Raw genomic sequence first — 18713 nt, 5'->3', positions numbered from 1 at the left:
TTATCATGTTTTAATTGCTTTTTAGTATAATTATTAAGTTTTATGGTTTGTTTATGCTTGATATTACAAAGATGATTGTTTACTTGTAGGTTATGAAGTTTGGTGGAAAAAAGAGTTAAATTGAAGAGTTTAGGGGCTTAATTGTACAACTTTCAAACTTATAAGTCAAGGCCCGACCCAAGCCCACATCTTAAAGGCCTTATATAATATTATATTAAGTTGATTAATAAAGTTACCAGCCAATAATTCCATCATAATCCCGAAATCAAGAACCAAAAACCCTAAAACCCTAAGGGTTCCGATCGGACTGCAGCCGGCAAAGGAAAAAGAAAAAAAAAGAGAAGAAAACCGGCGGCTGAGGCTGTTGGCGGCTGGAAAAGGAAGAGGAACATCGAGGCAGCAGCTAGGAGCTTTAAACAAGCATAAATCTCAGCCATACTTGATAGTAAAACATTCATAAACTTTACTTTTTGTTCAAGAACCCTAACTTTGTTGATTTGATCTTTTGTTTTGAATTGTTTTGCAATTGATTGATAGTTTGACTTGTTATTGATATTGTTTGGATCTTGAATGAGTTTGTTCATGTTTATGATGATGTTTGTGATGTTTTTATCAAGTATATGTGGCTGTCCAAAATCAATGAGTAGCTAAACTTGTTTGTTCTACCTAGGATAGATGATTGTTGAGTAGTTTTGACTTGTTTAATGGATTGTTAATGTTCAAGACTTAAATTATTGATGTAAAGTTTAACTAAACCATAAATTAGATTGTGTGTGATGGCTGTGTTTTATTTTTTATTACTTATAATCCTCTTGCATTAGTTAATTGAATTGGTTTTGATTAATTGATTGCTTGTTAGACTCTTAACTTGGTGTTTAGGGTTTAATTGCGGGGTGTACAACCGTAGGGATAAGTGGGTAATATAATCATCTAAAATCAGTTAAAATACACCTTCTTTGAGACCGAGAGGTGATAAGAAGTAATATTGTCTCATTGCTTTTACTTGTTAGAATTAAGACCGCGCGAGAGCGGGTTTTTGTCTTGTCAAGTTTGAGTGTTTATGTGCAATTAGTTGGTTTAATTTGGGTTAAGTTAAATTGTTCCTCTATCCTTGGTTGCGTAGTATTCGTTTCTATTAGGATAGTGTGTCGGTGAGACCGAGAGGTGAGTCGGTAATTAAACACGTTAATAATTGTTTTTCCGGTTTGTTCTTTAAAATCAACTAAAATAAGTTAAAGTTTGTTAGAGAGACTGAGAGGTAATTTGACTTTCTTAAACAAGTTTTAGTTGTGTCATCTTTTATAACCGGCGTCGTGAATATTTTCAATCCGTTGTCTTGTTATTTCTTTCAACATGATTCATTCCTAGGTAGACGTTTGTATCACTACAGTCAAAGTTTTCAAAGTATTTTGTTAAATGTTTTCGTTTAATTAACTTAAGTAGTTTAATCAATTCTAAATATTAAAAATCATTTAAATATTATTTTGGTGAGTCTTAGTTAGAGTTTCGTAATTAAAAACGTTTTCACGTGTCTTCGAGTTCGATATCCGGACTTTCCTTATCTGTGCTATACGCGACCGGTACACTTGCCGTTTGTGTGAACTAGGATAGATTGTTTGGTTTTTTTTAAAGCTTAGTTGCGACTTGTGTTTTATTTATATATATTTTCACACATCAAATCGCTGTCCCCCTCACTTCCTTAACTCGAAAGAATATCAAATATGAATGGGGAACAAAGCAACAAGAGGCGTTCGATATACTTAAACAAAAGCTTACCCAAGCTCCTATACTAGCCTTGCCAGAAGGTATTGAAGATTTCGTTGTCTTTTGCGATGCATCTCATTCCGGCTTGGGATGTGTATTAATGCAATGAAAGAAGGTAATCACTTACGCCTCTCATCAACTTAAAGTGCACGAAAAGAACTACACAACTCACGATCTAGAGTTAGGCGCCATAATCTTCGCACTTAAGATATGGATGCATTATCTCTATGGAGTAAGATTTACCATGTACACTAATCATAAGAGCTTAAAGCACATCTTTGATCAAAAGGAGCTCAACATGCGCCAACGACGCTGGATGGAGACTCTCAACGACTATGACTGCGAAATAGACGAAGGTAAAGCCAACGTTGTGGCTGATGCCTTAGGTCATAAAGAACATGAAAAGCCCAAAAGAGTCCGAGCGTTAAGGTTAGAACTTCAAATCGATCTTGTTGACCAAATCAAATCAGCTCAAACTCAAGCGATCAACGAAAAACAAATCTCTGATGAAAAACGCAATGGCACCATTGACTCGTTAGTCAAAGGTGATGATGGTATTCTTAGAATGGGAAACCGAATTTGGGTACCAATTGTTGGTGGATTGCGTGAGAAAATCTTGAACGAAGCTCATAAGTCGAAATACATGATGCATCTCGGGAGCGACAAAATGTACCATAATCTTAAAGCAAACTATTGGTGGAATGGGATGAAAAGGGATGTCGCTTCGCATGTTGCGAAATGTTTGACGTGTTTGAAAGTCAAGGCTGAACACCAAAAGCCTTCGGGATTGCTTCAGCAACCCGAACTTCCCGTATGGAAGTGGGAGTTAATTACTATGGATTTCATTAACAAACTCCCAAAAACGACTCGACAACACAATGTAATCTGGGTAATTGTGGATCGATTAACAAAGTCTGCACACTTCATACCCATCAATGAGTCGTATTCAATGGACAAACTAGCTCGTATCTATGTTAACAACATTGTGGCTTTACATGGAGTACCACTGTCCATAATTTTCGATCGAGACAGTCGTTTCACGTCTCATTTCTGGAATAGCTTCCAACAAGCACTCGGCACATAAACCTTAGCACTGCCTATCACCCACAAACTGATGGGCAAAGCGAAAGGACAATTCAAACGTTGGAAGATATGCTCCGAGCTTGTGTGATAGACTTAGGCGGAAGTTGGGACAACCACTTAACCCTAATGGAATTTTCGTATAACAATAGTTATCATGCAAGTATTCAAGCCGCACCATTTGAGGCATTATATGGTCGAAAGTGTAGAACGCCCGTGTGTTGGTCTGAAACTGGAGATAATCAATTATCTGGACCCGAGATAGTTCAAGAAACTACCGACAAACTTATTCAAATCCGTGAACGACTTAAAACGGCATGTGATCGTCAAAAGAGTTACGCTGATGTCCGCCGTAAGCCGTTAGAGTTCAATGTCGGTGACAAAGTACCGTTGAAAGTCTCACCATGGAAAGGCGTAGTCCGTTTCGGCAAGAAAGGAAAGTTAAGTCCTCGATTCGTTGGACCCTTTGAGGTACATGAACAAATTGGTACCGTCGCATATTGATTGCGACTGCCCGAGGAAATGCAAGGGATACACGATGTATTCCATATCTTGAATCTACGTAAATGTTTAGCCGATGAATTTCTCTCGATGCCGTTAAAAGATGTTGAAATTAACGAAAACTTAAAATTCGTAGAATGTCCAATTCAAATCGAAGATTCGAAATTAAAGAAACTCAAAAGACGAACCTTGAAAATCGTGAAAGTAAAATGGGGTTCCCGACGAGGACCCGAGTATAATTGGGAACTCGAGTTCGAAATGAAAAAGAAATACCCCCACTTATTCTCGTGAAGAAATCTCAAGGACGATATTTATTTCAAGGTGGGGAGGATGTAACATCACGGGAATTTTGGGCCAAAAATATCAAGTTTCCAAAGTTAAGGGATCAATTCTGCCAATGTCCAAACTCCAAGGGCTAAAATGAAAATTTTGTTTTCTTGTCCTATCGCGATATGCTACCGGACAAAGGATGATCCCATCGCGTACTGTGATGGGGCTTGGTCAAAGATTCTAGAAGAGGTCAACGGCGATACGAGATCACCGTTGAGCCTACGTCATCGCGGACCGCGATGACGTGGCCTGACATGCCTGACACCTTTTCACCACGTGTCCACACGTGGCATGTCGTCCGCCACGTGTTCACACGTGGAACAGCTTCTGCCACATGGCGACACGTGGCAGACCTACGTTGTGACACATTTGGGCTACGTCGCGCTACGCGACGGGGTCCCCGGCACCCGTCGCGTACCGCGATGGGATCCCAGATTTTGCCTATAAATAGCAAGTCCGGGATCTCCATTTGACACACCAAAATTCACACTCTACTCTCTCACTAAACATTTCACTACACCTCAAAAATCGTACCCTCGATCCACCTCGAAAATCATGCCTGATTCCTCGATATTCGTACCACTCCTCGATGACATCCCGAACAAGAAGGTGGTGCTGATTTTATATCCCGACAATCATCTCGAATTGCGTTCCGTGAAGTGTTGGTGCCTCGAGAAGTGTGCCGAAGAGAAGTGGCGATCAAAGCGAGTGCTGAAAAGACTAAGCGGCGTAGAAGTGTTGCTCGAGTATCTAGAGAATTATAAGCCGAGTTAAGGTAAGTGTAATGCCCGACGAAAATAATAATAAAATATTATAAAGGCTTAATATCCTAAGTCGGAATTATACTTGATGCTTATGAAAAGAAAATATATAACAAAGAAAAGAAAAGAAATAAATATAAAAGTGTATATATATATGTGTGTGATTATATATATAATTCTTTGTTATGAATATTATTTAAGTAATAAGGGTATTCTTAAATAATAAAATAAAAGAATACGTTTCTTATAAAAGAAGAAACGTTGGGTTTTTTTTTATAATAAACTAAAGGTTTATAAATATTGCTTTTAAACTAAAGGTTTTAAAGTAAAAAATTATTGTACTAAAGGTTCATCGAGATAAGACTAAAGGTCTTAAGCCGGATTGTATATCCGACTAAAAAAAGTTATACTCGTACTATAGGTGCGAGATAGCAAGAAAGAGAAGGCAAGGACGGTGTTGGAAACCGATCCCGATCAAAGGTGAATACGCCCCACTTTTAAAAACTTGTTTTCAAACAAATAAATGTGTTATGTTTAAAACTTTACATGAGGCCACGTGTCTCTAAAACATTATGAATAAGATAAAAGCCTAGCCCTCAGGCTGTAGTATAAGTTTGTCTGGATCCTTACATATGTGGTAAAATGCGGTGGGCACATCGCACCACGCCTGGTCACGACCTCCAGCCACGATGGGCCGAACCAAAGTATGTTCGAGTGAGAATGTCCTTGTGTATATTTATCGTACCTAAGTATGTCGAAACGCTGCGGTGTTTTGCTGGGGTGACCTAGTGTAGAGACTCGAGTTTATAATGATGTTTTAACTTTGTCATTCCTAAGCCAAGATGGGCCGAGGCTTGCGTAACCCTCGAGGAGTGATAAAGTAAAAGAAAATATTTTTAGCGTCAACATATTCACCAGCAATCATTGCTGACGTATTTTTATAACATTTTGCAGGTAACCAAGAATAGAGCTTGAAGGACGAAGGGCTCAAGAATCCGATGGCTCGGATAATTTTGTTTATATAATAAAATATGATGAATTTTTAAAACAAGTAAATGGAACTCTCGTTCCATCTTTTGTGATGTAAATATTTAACTTTAAACCCACATGTTTTATAAAGACTTCCGCTATTAACCCGTAACTCTGATTTATTTACAAATGTGATACCAACTGTCGAGTCACGTCCCTAGGCCTAAGATGGGGGTGTGACAGAATTACCCAAACACCTTGAGGACGCTTTCCTTAAAGGAAAATCTCAATTACATGTCATCATTTCTTCCGACCTTTCAAGTGATGAGAAAGATAGACTTCTCGAAGTTCTTAAATCTCATAAGAAAGCTTGGAAAATCATGGACATCAAAGGCATCAGCCCGTCATTTTGTACCCACAAAATATTAATGGAAGAAGACTTCAAACTCGTAGTACAACAACATAAACGACAAAATACAAACATGCATGACATGGTAAAGAAGGAAGTTCGCAAACTGCTTGATGCATGATTGATTTACCCCATATATGATTCACCTTGGGTAAGCCATGCTCAAGTGGTGCCGAAGAGAGGAGGAATTACGGTGGTCACCAATGACAAAACTGAGCTGGTTCCTATGATAACCATAATATGATGACGAGTTTGCATCGATTATCGCAAACTAAACAATGCCACTAGGAAAGATCACTTTCCTCTCTCATTCATTGATCAGATGCTCCAACGTCTCTTAGGAAAGAGGTACTACTATTTTCTTGATGGATTCTCTGGCTATTTTCAAATTCCAATTTCCCCTGAAGACTAGGAGAAAAAAACATTCGCATGCCCCTATGGCACAATCGCTTATCGACGAATTCTCTTTGGGCTGTGTAATGCTCCAACTACCTTTCAACGTTGTATGGTAGCTATCTTTCAAGACATGATTGATATTCAATGGAAGTATTCATGGATGACTTTTTAGTCTTCGGAGATTCTTTCGATTTATGTCTTGAACATCTAAAAAAGATGTTAACACGATGTGAGGAAGCTAACCTTGTGCTAAATTGGGAAAAATGTCACTTTAACGTTAAAGAATGCATTTTTCTCGGGCACAAGATATCTCAAGTTGGATTAGAGGTGGATAGAGCCAAACTAGAAACCATTTCCAGACTTCCACCACCCACATCTGTTAAAGCTATTCGAAATTTTTTGGCCATGCGGGTTTTTATTGTCGTTTCATCAAAGAATTTTCAAGGATAGCGCGGCCAATGACACAACTTTTGGAGAAGGATGTTCCATTCATCTTCTCCGAAGAATGATTGAATGCATTTCAAATTCTGAAGGACAATCTTGTTGATGCTCCAATCATGGTAGCTCCTGGACACTACCATTCGAACTTATGTGTGATGCAAGTGATTTCGCGGTTGGAGCAGTCATAGGACAAAAAATATATAAGCATTTTCATGATCTACTACGCCAGCAAGACTCTCAATGATGCTCAAGAGAATTACGCAACTATCGAAAAAGAGCTTTTGGTCGTAGTCTTCTCTTTCGACAACTTCTATTCTTATATAGTCATTTCAAAAACCCTCATTTACACTAATCATGTGGAGATTAAGTATTTGTTTACAAAACCGGATGCTAAATCCCGTCTGATCCGATGGATTTTAATTCTACAAGAGTTTGACATCGAAATTAAGGAGAAAAAGGGTGCTGAAAATGTGACAGCCAACCACCTTTCTCGTTTGGAATGCCCAATTTCACAAGAAATAATGGGGACTGACGGGTGGTCCATTGGACAACCCTTAAGTGATATAAGACCTTAAATAATCATGCATATAATCGGTTTATTTAGTGGAATTAGTTGACTATGGTTACTCGTATAATTGCAGGTAGGAGGATATAGATGATGAAATTACGAGAACATGGACGAAAACGGTGAAGAAAATGGACTTTGAACGAGAAAGTTATGAAGAAAACAAGGAGGCAAGAAGAAAGCCACCGTAGCTTACGGTGGCCACCGTAAGCTACGGTGGGGGGCTGGTTGAAATAAGTTGTCGTAAGGAAGTTTTTGCCTAACGTGGCCTTTTGAAAGCCACCGTAAGCTACGGGGGCCACCGTAGCTTACGGTGGGCCTGACGCTGAAAGTTGTAACAGCTTTTTATAACTCGTATTTAGGATGACTTTTGACATTCTTATCATTATCTTACAATTGAGGAAGATCTAGGGGTGATTTTCAGGTGCCATATATCAACTGTGAGTTGTGTAACCATTGAATACTTGTTTTTGATTCGTATGATTACTCCAATCAAAGGGATGATGACCCAAATCATGATCGGCTAATTTCCTTTGTGTTCTCTCCCGAGTCTTAAGATTTTCCATTGAATGTTTGTTAATTGTTTATGTTATTTGTGGGATACTAATTTGATCTTATGATTATATTTCTATGGTGATTGTGAGTTTGATTAGTAATTGTTAGTATAGTTTAATTCGTGTTCTTGACCATCAGTTCTTGGTGCCATAGGCAATCGAGATTTATTGGAAGTTATTAGGGTTGGCTATATATAATCGATTATCGGGTGACAACCTTGTGTTATTGCAATCCAAAGTACTTATTCCCTTTTTATCACAATCAAACATATACTCACGAACTATGTCTATGTAGTTCATCCCAAAAGTAAAATTTAACATTATCAATCATAGAAACCTAAAATCGGGAGAGGGCATTCTTTTTATTGAATCAGTTAAAACTCGTTATTTGTTTTTAGATCTTTTTTTAAGCCAATCAACCCAATATTTGAAGTTATTTATGCACTTAGTTTAATATAATTAAATTACAAAGCTACTTAGTAACACATTTTTCATAAACTCCTTATGTTCGATACCCACTTACTGCTATCTAATTAGTTGTAATTGGATTATATTTTAGTGAGTCTTCGACCTCACATCAAATTTTGATGCCGTTGACAAGGAGTAGTGCGCAACGTGTGTTATTTGTATGGTTTTTGTTTATTATACATCTTTCAGCACTTAAATATCCCCAAATAAGCGTAATTTCGGCAACTATATTAGAATATAAATAACCACTAATGTTTATAATTTCTATCTATGGGTAAGTATAGTTCTAAAAAATAAACAAGCTGAAATACGAAGAAAAATGGAGATAAATGGTGAAAACATAACTCAACACACGCCATGATGAATCTATAAACATTTTAATTCTATTGCTCTAAAATTGGGCTTTTTATTTCTAAAGGTGGAGAATGTATGTAATCAATACCTAAATATTCAATTGTAAGTTGCATTTTCATAATTTGATTGCTTATCTAATAGTAAGTCATTTTCTAAAGTTTTCCTCTTTACTTTCTTTCGCTGAAGTGAACTTGCTCATGTTCTTCTTTTGGGTCAATATTTTGTTCCATCTGTGCAAGTATGTTAATTATAGTAATTTAGCTTTATTTTACATTTCTTTCTTTTAATACGACTTGATTGTCACCTGTTTATTTCACTCAGAACGATGATGTGGCAAATGTCGTTGATTCATCAACAAGGATTTTAACTTACTGATTTGGGTACATATTTTTATGTAGGTATGCAATTTGATTTAGTTTTTAATAACTTCAAAAATCTAACATGACATATATCCTTGCTAAACCGTTGATGGTGGCTGGCTCAATAGGCGACGGTTCCAGCAATGGAATATCCTTAGTGGTCGGATGGAAAAAGGCCAGTGGTGGTTGCAAAGTCTGCCAGGTGTCATGTTTTTTCAAACTAAATCTAGAGGTTTTAATGGTGGTGCTTGGGCTGTGATGGGTTCTTCGTGGTCTGAGGTAACACATGGGCGACAAGTGACAACAAGCAAATGTTTGATTTTCCTATTTTCCCCTTTATTCTTACATAAGGATCACAATAAAAAGGTAGCAGTTAACTTTAAACTCTTCATATCAGTTTGCTTTTGGTACTTCAACGTTGTAGATCAGTATTTTGAGTTTACATGGTTTATTAATAATGAGTACATATGTTTTTATTGTAGAAGGGGATGGTATATTCGGTTTTTTGTGCTTATTTGCTACTTGTGAAGGTAACTAACAGCTTCATGATTACATTTCTACATGTGATCCCGGCTGTCTTTGCTTAATGTGATTCTGCTTTCAGATCAAAGGCAAGTGGGGGAAACCGCTTTAAACAATCAAACCTCATTATCACATTAGATAATCAGCGTGATAATCCTAAACTATTAGCATCTTTTGCATACTATTTTGTGTAGGTAACCTGACATTAAGTTGTTGTGGAGCTGCTGCTTTGTGTAGGCTACAAATTTAAGAGAAGCAACAACAGTTAAACGCGAGGATGGTAGAAGGCTTTTCACAATGCTGCTATGACTTATGAGGAAACAAACAAGAGAAGTCAGTGACCGTTCGGTATGTCTCAATGGGTGGGCATGATGGTTTGGTTGACTTGCAAAATTTAAATTGTTTACCATCAAACTTCTAACTTTTTGAACCTTTTTTTTTTTCACAATGACAGACGAGGGAAAAGGCACTTATGAATTTGCAGCAAATGCGAACAGTTCATGTAAGTCAATATCATTTAGGATTTTTGTTTTCGCATTTTGGAAGATTAAAATAGCATTACTTTGCTGCTATGTATATTGCAAATTTGCAATAGAGATATATATTTAAGCCATTGGAATTAAATTATCCATGACATCCCGTACACATCCTCATTTTCAACATAATGGTGATATTGCATTAATGGAAGTTATCAATGACCCTGGATTGATTATTAAGGATCTCAAACAATTGTGTGTGCCAAGTTTGAGAACCCGTTTTGCTCATTCTCCATTTCTCATGTCTGGTAAAATGGTCTGTAGGTGTTATGGCATAAGTATGAATGTTTGGGTGAATTATCAATATAATATGATCCATCATTTTTTAAAAGAATTTGGGCGTTTTTGAGTTAATAGACGTGTTTTACTTTTCCTTGGTTAAACATGATTTACAAGTTAGTGATCACTTTATTTGGGTCAACTCTTATTCCAGTGGGTAAAAATTTGTCAAATGATATGATACTTTTGGAAGGGTTGTTTGGGTATTATGTAAAGTCTAAATTTATATTATTTTTGGGTTAATTAAGATTCTATAAGAATTTAGATTAAATTTATAAGTAAACATGAACTGTGTTGGGCCAAAAAGGTTATTAAGATGTGAATAATGAACGTAAATGACCGGACTTAAACATAAACTAACAGACAAAAACGAACTAAAAGAGCGAGAAATGTGTTCGTTCATTTAACTTAATGAACAAAAACTTTTGTTTATGTTTTTTCGTTTATTTAAACAAAAATAAAAGAACCTTCCTATTGAACAGTTCATTGAATAGGAAGGATCCAGTATTTTTCCCCCTTATTGTGTACTCATTGTTACACAATTTGCTAATTCTAAAACTACAGCGGAAAATTTCCTATTGCGTCAATGAAAATAAATGTCATGTGATGTTAATTAAGTAATCCTACACAATGACCTAGTTCAGTCGCAACCTGAATCGGTTTAAGGTTAGGATAGGCCACACTGATGTTACGAATAAGAAAACTAACTAAAGTATTATATTTAAATATATCTTTAGAGGATTGATAAACTAACTGAAAACGAGTGCCGCATTGTAAATTGTCGTAGCCACCGCGCAGGTTTTCATCCCCATATATCTTGCTCTATATAGGGTGGGGTTAGAAAAAGAAGTGAGTTATTTTTAAGAAGTGTGAGAAGTAATATCGGGCGTTGGATGTGATCATCTGATGGTGGATATTGTTAGTGTGTTTTTTGTTCGGTGTGTTTCATTTTGTTAGTTCGGTGTGTTTTTGTTCGGTGTGTGTTTTATTTTTTTAAGGGTAAAAACCACTTCTTACGCTTATTAGGATAGTTTTACTTCTTATTTTAACATTGCTATATATATATGGGGATGGTTCATGCGAGAATTGATATTATAGTGAGAAGTGCGAGAAGTCAATCTCATTCATTGATTAAGCACATCAAAGGTTTCAAATAAAAGATGACATTTATGTAATTATCTTCACAGTGTAATCTGATCTTTTATATTAAAAAGGGCAAAATCGTCCAAATATGTAGGATTATAAGTTGTAACGTAAATAAACCCTGGTTTCACCCCCAAACCGTTCGGCATATTAGTATCGCGGAACTCATCCATGAAATTGCAATTGATATAAGAAATCGAGTAACCCAACTTCACTAATTGTGTTTGCAAGTGTACAAGAAAGCCACCTTCAATGAGAAGGATCGTGTTCTTTCCAAGCATATTGGGGATTTTTTCTTTCTTTTTTTTTTGGTAATCATAATCGATGGCACAGCAAGAATTAGGATTTGAGGTATGCAAGCTAATTGGGTGTTGTTTGTTTCAATTAAAGTATAATATAAGTTATAAGATACCTACAAGGTGTATTATTGTACATGAATTTCATCAAGAAGGTGGGTGAATCAGGAAAAAAGGTTTTTTATTTCTTTCAATCGAGTAGTACACTCGGCACCAGGTAAATGGGTTTTATACAAATCATGAAAAATTGTTTAGTATTGTTTTGTTAGTAATATAGATGGTCTTACTAGGTTTGATTATACAAGAACATGAATGTTGTTTAAGGCAAATGGTTATTAATTCTCTATGAGTAGTGAAGAAACGTGGATCGACTCACTGGTAGACGATCTACTTTCCTCGGGTGTGATTATACTGTTTCACCGATGGTTTTCTTGGATCTGTGCTCTTCCACCTACAAAATGAACAGCACCGTTAACTTACCCCTCAGAAAGGGACAGAGGGGTCCTCTTTGGGGTAACCCTCCGGTGTGAGAATAAGTATTTTGTGGGAGAAGATAATAATATTCAGTAAGGAAATCTGGAGAGTCTTGCTTAATAGCTGAATACTCTGTGATTTTCTGTGATTGTGAGAGTTACTGGCTGTAACTGTCTGTGAGTGAATGTGATTGAATATGATTGAATGTGAATGAATGTGGAGTTGATGCTGTATTTATAGTGCTAGGGTTTCCACTGATTGGGCTCAGCCTTGTTGGCCTCCTCCAATTGCTCTGCGCCACGTGTCCTCTGGGACACCTGGTGCTTTCTCATTGGTTATAATCACGTGGTAGCACATGGGTCATGCTGAGTTGTCCACCTTTCATTTGGCAGCTGTCAACATCAGCATATTCTTGTTCCTTAAAAAGATACCTTCTGGAAGGTTGTCTGACGTGCACAATCAAGGTTGCCCTAATCCTGATTTGGATAAGGATGAGGTTGATTATGTGCATGTGTGATACGCGCCTATCCTGAGGATGCGCGAGGTCTTCTCTTTATTCTCACGCGCAGATGTTTCATGCGCAGATGTGATATGCACGAGCATGTGATATGCGCCATGCGCGGATGCGCCACGCGCATATGTGATATGCGTGAGCATATGTGATGCGTGAGCATATGTGATGCCTGAGCATCTGTGGTGCCTGGGCATATGATGCCTGAGCATGTGTGGTGCCTGGGCATATGATGCCTGAGCATGTGTGGTGCCTGGGCATATGATGCCTGAGCATATGTGATATGCGCCATGCGCATAGGTTTTGGCTTTGTGCCTTCGTAATGTCTTGATTTCAAGTCACTTGTCTGTATCTTGTGGGTTGACCCGCCTTGCTCGGTGTTGAGGCTGGTACATACCTCTTCAAGCCCCCCCAGTTTAATGTGTGTCTTGTCTCGCTGCGAGCGAGGTAAGATAGATGTTAGACTAAATAGTTTGCTCTTTTAGTAGGGGTTTTGTCTTTTTCTTCTTATTACTCGTCATTGCGCGAGGATCTATCCTTTTGGTTGAAAACAAAACGTCCCTGAACGTGGTTGGTTGTTGCTGACATGGGTCAGTGATGGAGACGTGTCAGACCTTTCGTGTGCTCGAGGTGCTACAGTTGCCTTTCGTGTCCCCTCACAGAGTGTCAGGAACACGTGTCGCGCTCGCATTGGTCCGTTCCTGCGAGTGGTGGCGCGTGAACTCTGGTAACAGCTGTATTATTTCTTTTCGTGTCCCCTCACACAGTTGACAGGGACACGTGTCGCGCTCGCGTTGGCTTACACCTGCGAGTGGGGGCGCGTGAAGTCCGATCAGCACCCATTTTTCTCTCTCCTGGGCCTATAAAAGCCAGCCCTTAGAGTTTTTTATCCTTCATCTTCTTGTTTATTATTCTGAGCTTTTCTTTCTTTCTTTCTTTCTATTCCCTTTGTTCTGCTTCCAAATCTCTGTTCTTCAGAAGCAACCCTTGTTCGTTGTCACAGTTGTATGTCTGATAGCTCAGACAACACAATCTCCCCCATCCATTGCCGTAGAAAATCGTTAGTAATGTCTACATTGAAGAAGACCGGTAAGGGGAAGAAGGCTGCTGAGGTCTCATCGGAGGAGGTAGGGAGGGCCAAGGCCGTGAAGAGGTGGAATGAAATCCCCTGCAAATTGAGGCAGGCTGATCTTGACAGCCTTATCGCCTCTCAGGGTTTCCTCCCTGTGTTTGGCTGCATGTTGCCTCCGGCCGGGCAAACGGCGGCGGACCCGCCTGCCGGCTATATATCCCTATATAGCCATTTTTTCACCCACTGCAACCTTCGTCTCCCGATGACAAGGTTTGTGGGTGCACTGCTTAAGTTCTATGGGATTCATATATCCCAAGTCCATCCGTTTGGACTTGTGCGCATGACTCACTTTGAGTTCATGTGAAAATCCCAGCGCGAGCACCCCTCGGCGCTTTCAGTATTTTTACAAGCCCAAGATCCAAGATTCTTGGTTCTCCTTCATTCCTCGCAGTCAGAAGGTGAAGTGCTCCACTGTTTCATTCAAGAGCCTTCATGACTGGTCTGAGAGGTTCTTCTATATAAGGGCTGGTGTGATCCCCATCCGCATGACCATGCGCTCGATTTCTTCCGCGCCTGCGGATGTGGGTGTCCTCAAGAACCCAACTGGCGCCTGGGTTAATAAGCTGACCGCTGAACCATCCCCCGCCAAGAACATTTGTGAGGAAGCGCTGGTGGGGGTTGGTATGAGCAAGAGGTGGGCGGACAGCGCGCTTGAGCCCGTTATCCAAGTCGACGGGTTGTGTAAGTTTATCTCATTGCTTTTTTTTTTTTTTTCTGCGCGAATATAATTCTTTTTGCTGATATCACTTGACTTGTTTTTGTGCAGTCACCAAGGATTATATCCACGCCGCCTATGATGAACATATGGAAGGTGGCTCCGTCGCGCTCGGCGCTGGGGAGGTTGGTTTCCCAGATCGCTTCGATGACATGTTCATCCCTGTTGATCTGGGATTTGTCTTCGACAGCGATGCGCCTGGTAAGCCTTTGTACTTATGCATTTGCCTTTATAATACCAAATTTGGCTAACATTTCTGTTGCATGTGTTGTAGATGCGCTTGAAAATTATGAGCTGGAGCTCGCGGAAGAGGAGGAGGAAGAGGAGCCGCCCCAACTAAAGCGTAAAGCTAAGGGGAAAACTGGCCAGGGGCCAGTAAGAAACAGAAGAAGGATGATGCCCCTGTTGTTCAGGATCCTCCTACTCAGGCGGGGGGATTTGGGAAAACCCACGGGTTTACCACCAAGGTTTCCTTGGCCTCCCTGCCTCAAAAAGTGGGCAGACCTCCTGTCCACTTGAGATATGGTGGCGCTACCTCCTCCCTTCTCGCGGCGGAAAAGGGAAGCGGTGTTGCGCCTTCGACAGGTATATTTTGCTTATCCTTTATGGTTCTATGAGCGCGATTCTGATAGAATTACTAATGAATCTTTGCTCACTCCAATTTTTGTAGAGCCGGCGACAGCGCAACAAGATGCCGAGGCTGCACCGGAGGTCGCTTCGAAATCCCCCGTTTTACCCTCAAAGAAGGGTAGAATGGACTTCATGGCGATGTTCGCTTCGCGAACGGAGTTGCGCCAAGGTACGTATTTCGCTCTTTTTTTTTCTGACTTTCTTTTAGATCAAGTCATGAACCATTTCTTTTTGTTGATTTTTTCATAGAAGCTGTAGCTGGCGTACAAGCTTCTGGCGGCACTCCTGGCGCCGGCGCCAGCGCCGCTGGCTCTGCTCCTGCTCCTGCAAGCGATGAATCTCCCCTCATTGGGATTACTAAGGAGCAGGAGGCCGTTTTGCGCGCCGACCTGGCGGCGTCGAGACCTCCCTCACCTCCTCCTGCGCACAGCCCTCCTCGCGGGACCGATTTTGATTCTAGGTCGCATGAGAAGAGGCCTATTTCAGAGGAGGATGAGGAGGTTCATGCTGAAGACTCCGACGGCGCCCGCGCCAGCCCTGCAGCGCCACGAGGTTTCGCAGCGGAGCCCTCTCGTGGGGCTGGCGCTGACTTTTCTGCTTCGTCCCCGCAGGTATTGGTTCTTTTTTGCTCCGCTGCGCGGACTTCCATCTTAATGTTTTGATGACTTAGATAATTTCTTTGTTTTTGCAGGAAGCCGATCACACTTACCGCCCGAGATGGAATATTACTGAAGACAGCACCTTTCAGTCCATGGGTGTGTGTGCGGAATTCTGGGCTCATGCAGTGCCTCCATCTGAAAGGAGGTTCCAGGAGGACCGCGCTCGCGACGACCTGCTCAACGATCATATGTTTGCTGGGTCGGCCTTCATTGCTGCCTCCCAAGAGCTTCGCTCTGATTACGTTAAAGTACGTGATGCTCTTGCGGAAGCCAAGCAAGAGGCTAAGGTGTCTGCTTGGCATCTTTCTGATGCTCGCGAAAGAGCTGAGAAGCTCCAAGCAGAGCTCAGTGAGAACCGAGCCAAGTGCCAACAGCGCCTTCGTGAAGTGCGGGCATGAGCTTCAGGCGGCGCGGGAGAAGCTGCAGGCGGCGGAGGCGGACGCGGCCAAGTACGCGCGCAGAGCGCGCGACTTGGAGCTGGAGGCGGAGGCGCGTGATCAAGCTCTTGTCCAGTCTATCACTGAAAAATCATCACTGGAGAGTGAGGTTGCGCGCCTAAAGAGGGAGCTGGCGGCCGCGCAGGCCGATAAAGATGAAGCCTTGGCGACGGCAGCGTCTAGCCAGGAAGCACTTGATGCTGCGCGGGGCAGAGAAAGAAGAAATCTTGGGCGGCTAGCAGCGTTCCGACAAAGAGGAGCTGAAAAAGACTAAGGAAACTGTTGAGTTATTAAACTCTCAGGTTCCTGCCCTCGAGACGTCTGTTGCTAGCCTCGCGCAGGATCGCCAATGGCTAATCTCACAGGGCATGACTCGTTGCGCCTTCGCGATGAAATACTCAGACGAGTTTCAGGCCCTTGTGATGGACTGCAACGCTGCCGCGCGCTTGGTGGGGTGAGCTGAAGGGTTTACGGATGGCTATGAATATGGCATGCTGAAGAAGAACCCATCCGAGTACCCTTATCAGAGCTCCGTTGCCTGCGCGGACATGGCCGCGATGGGGGAGAAGTATATGAATACTCCCATTCCCATCCTTGCGCAGGTATTTTAACTTTAATGAGATTACTTTGATTTATTTTCCAAGTATCTTTGTACTCATATTTTTACTTATGATTTGCAGATATCCGCGCTTGCTGACCAGCCTGATCTCGTCGCGCTAAAGAAATTACTTGACGAGTGCGAAGGGGCTGCGCGGCGATGATGGCGCGGCGAATACTGGCGTTGCTAGCGGCTCTGGCGTGGCCAAAGGATCCGCTCCTGACACTGTTGTGATAGAAGACTCCATTCAAGATGAAGAACTTGACTATGGTCAGTTTGGAGATGACGAGGAGCAGGCTGCGCCAGATGCCGAGGGCGATGATGAGGATGATGAAGAGGCTGATGTCAACGTGGAGACTTGAGAAGCCCTGCATGTTTTTTTTTTTATTTGTAGTTTGTATCTCATCTTGTAAACTTGTAAATTTCAATGCTTTGGAATGAAATTTTATTTTTCCCTTCTTCGCATCTTGCGCATTCACATTCATCTCTTTATATAAGATATGCTTGTTGAATATAAGAACAAGGTTGTAAGGAATTTATTATACTTAACCCTTGTCATATTGTAAGTGATTTTGCCATATCTTGATTATGTTGACACGTGTCTTGGCGCTTTCATTATTCCTCTTTTGCGCGACGTTATCGCGCGTTTATGGAATTATGATTTTTTTAGCCTTACGCGTCAATGTGTTACTCAGATATCCATTACAATTTTATGCGCGACCTCGACCTGAGACCTTAACAACTATGTTTTAGCATTTGCTTTGCCTTAGTTGTGTTTAGGTATTTTATGGTCAGGCTGCGCAGCATGTAGGATGGATGTTGTGAGTTGTTTGAGCTAAGGCTCACATTATTGGGCTAAGGCCCTGACGTTTTAGAGTTAAGACTCTTTAACGCGTTTGCGCATGTATGTTTTACTTCGTTTTATTTTGTTTTGATGTCAATATAGTGTTGTCATATTGCTCAAAATTAATAAAGGGAAGTGTGAAACATGTATGCAAAAGGTAATAGAATTGGGCTAAGGCCCTGACGTTTTAGAGTTAAGACTCGTTAACGCGTTTGAGCTTGAAGCTCGCGCATGTATGTTTTTACTTCGTTTTTAATTCGTTTTGATGTCAATACAATGTTGTCATATTGCTCAAAACTAATAAAGGGAAGTGTGAAACATGTATGCAAAAAGGTAATAGAATCCACATTAAGAGAAGATAGCGCGTATCATTATTCATAATGGCTGAAAAAGCCTTGATTACAAACTTGACATTTTTACATGAAACATTTTCTAAGCTGTGCCGCGTTCCATGCGCGCGGGATCTTCTTTCCATTCAAATCTTTTTAGGCGTATGCGCCTTTTCCCAATTCTTCCAAGACCTTGATAAGGTCCCTCCCAATTGGGGGACATTTTTCCTGGGGGTATCGCGCGGCTAGTTTCATTGTTTCGAAGAACAAAATCATTTTTCTTAAAGTGGCATTCTTTCACACGCTGGTTGTAATATTTTTCCAGTTTTTTCTTGTATTTGGCTTCACTGATGATAGCCGCCTCTCTGCGCCCTTCAAGTAAATTGAGATCCAACCTCCTTTCGCACTCGTTATCAATCTTGTTCATCATGAGCACTCTATGGGATGGGCATCCAATTTCTGCTGGAATCATTGCCTCCGTTCCATAGGTTAGGCTGAACGGGGACTCGCCATTGCCGGTTTTGCTTAATGTCCTGTGCGCCCACAGGACATTCGGTAGCTCTTCGACCCAAGAATGGGATTCTCCCTCTAACCTTTTCTTCAGCCCATTTAACAAGCTTTGGTTCGCGCGTTCCACTTGTCCATTCCCCTGAGGAG

Source organism: Bidens hawaiensis, unplaced genomic scaffold, assembly GCF_021521415.1.
Source record: "Bidens hawaiensis isolate Kalapana, Puna unplaced genomic scaffold, B.hawaiensis_p1.1 tig00052981_1, whole genome shotgun sequence".
In the NCBI taxonomy this organism is placed as follows: Eukaryota; Viridiplantae; Streptophyta; class Magnoliopsida; order Asterales; family Asteraceae; genus Bidens; species Bidens hawaiensis.
This window is presented reverse-complemented; position numbering follows the sequence as displayed.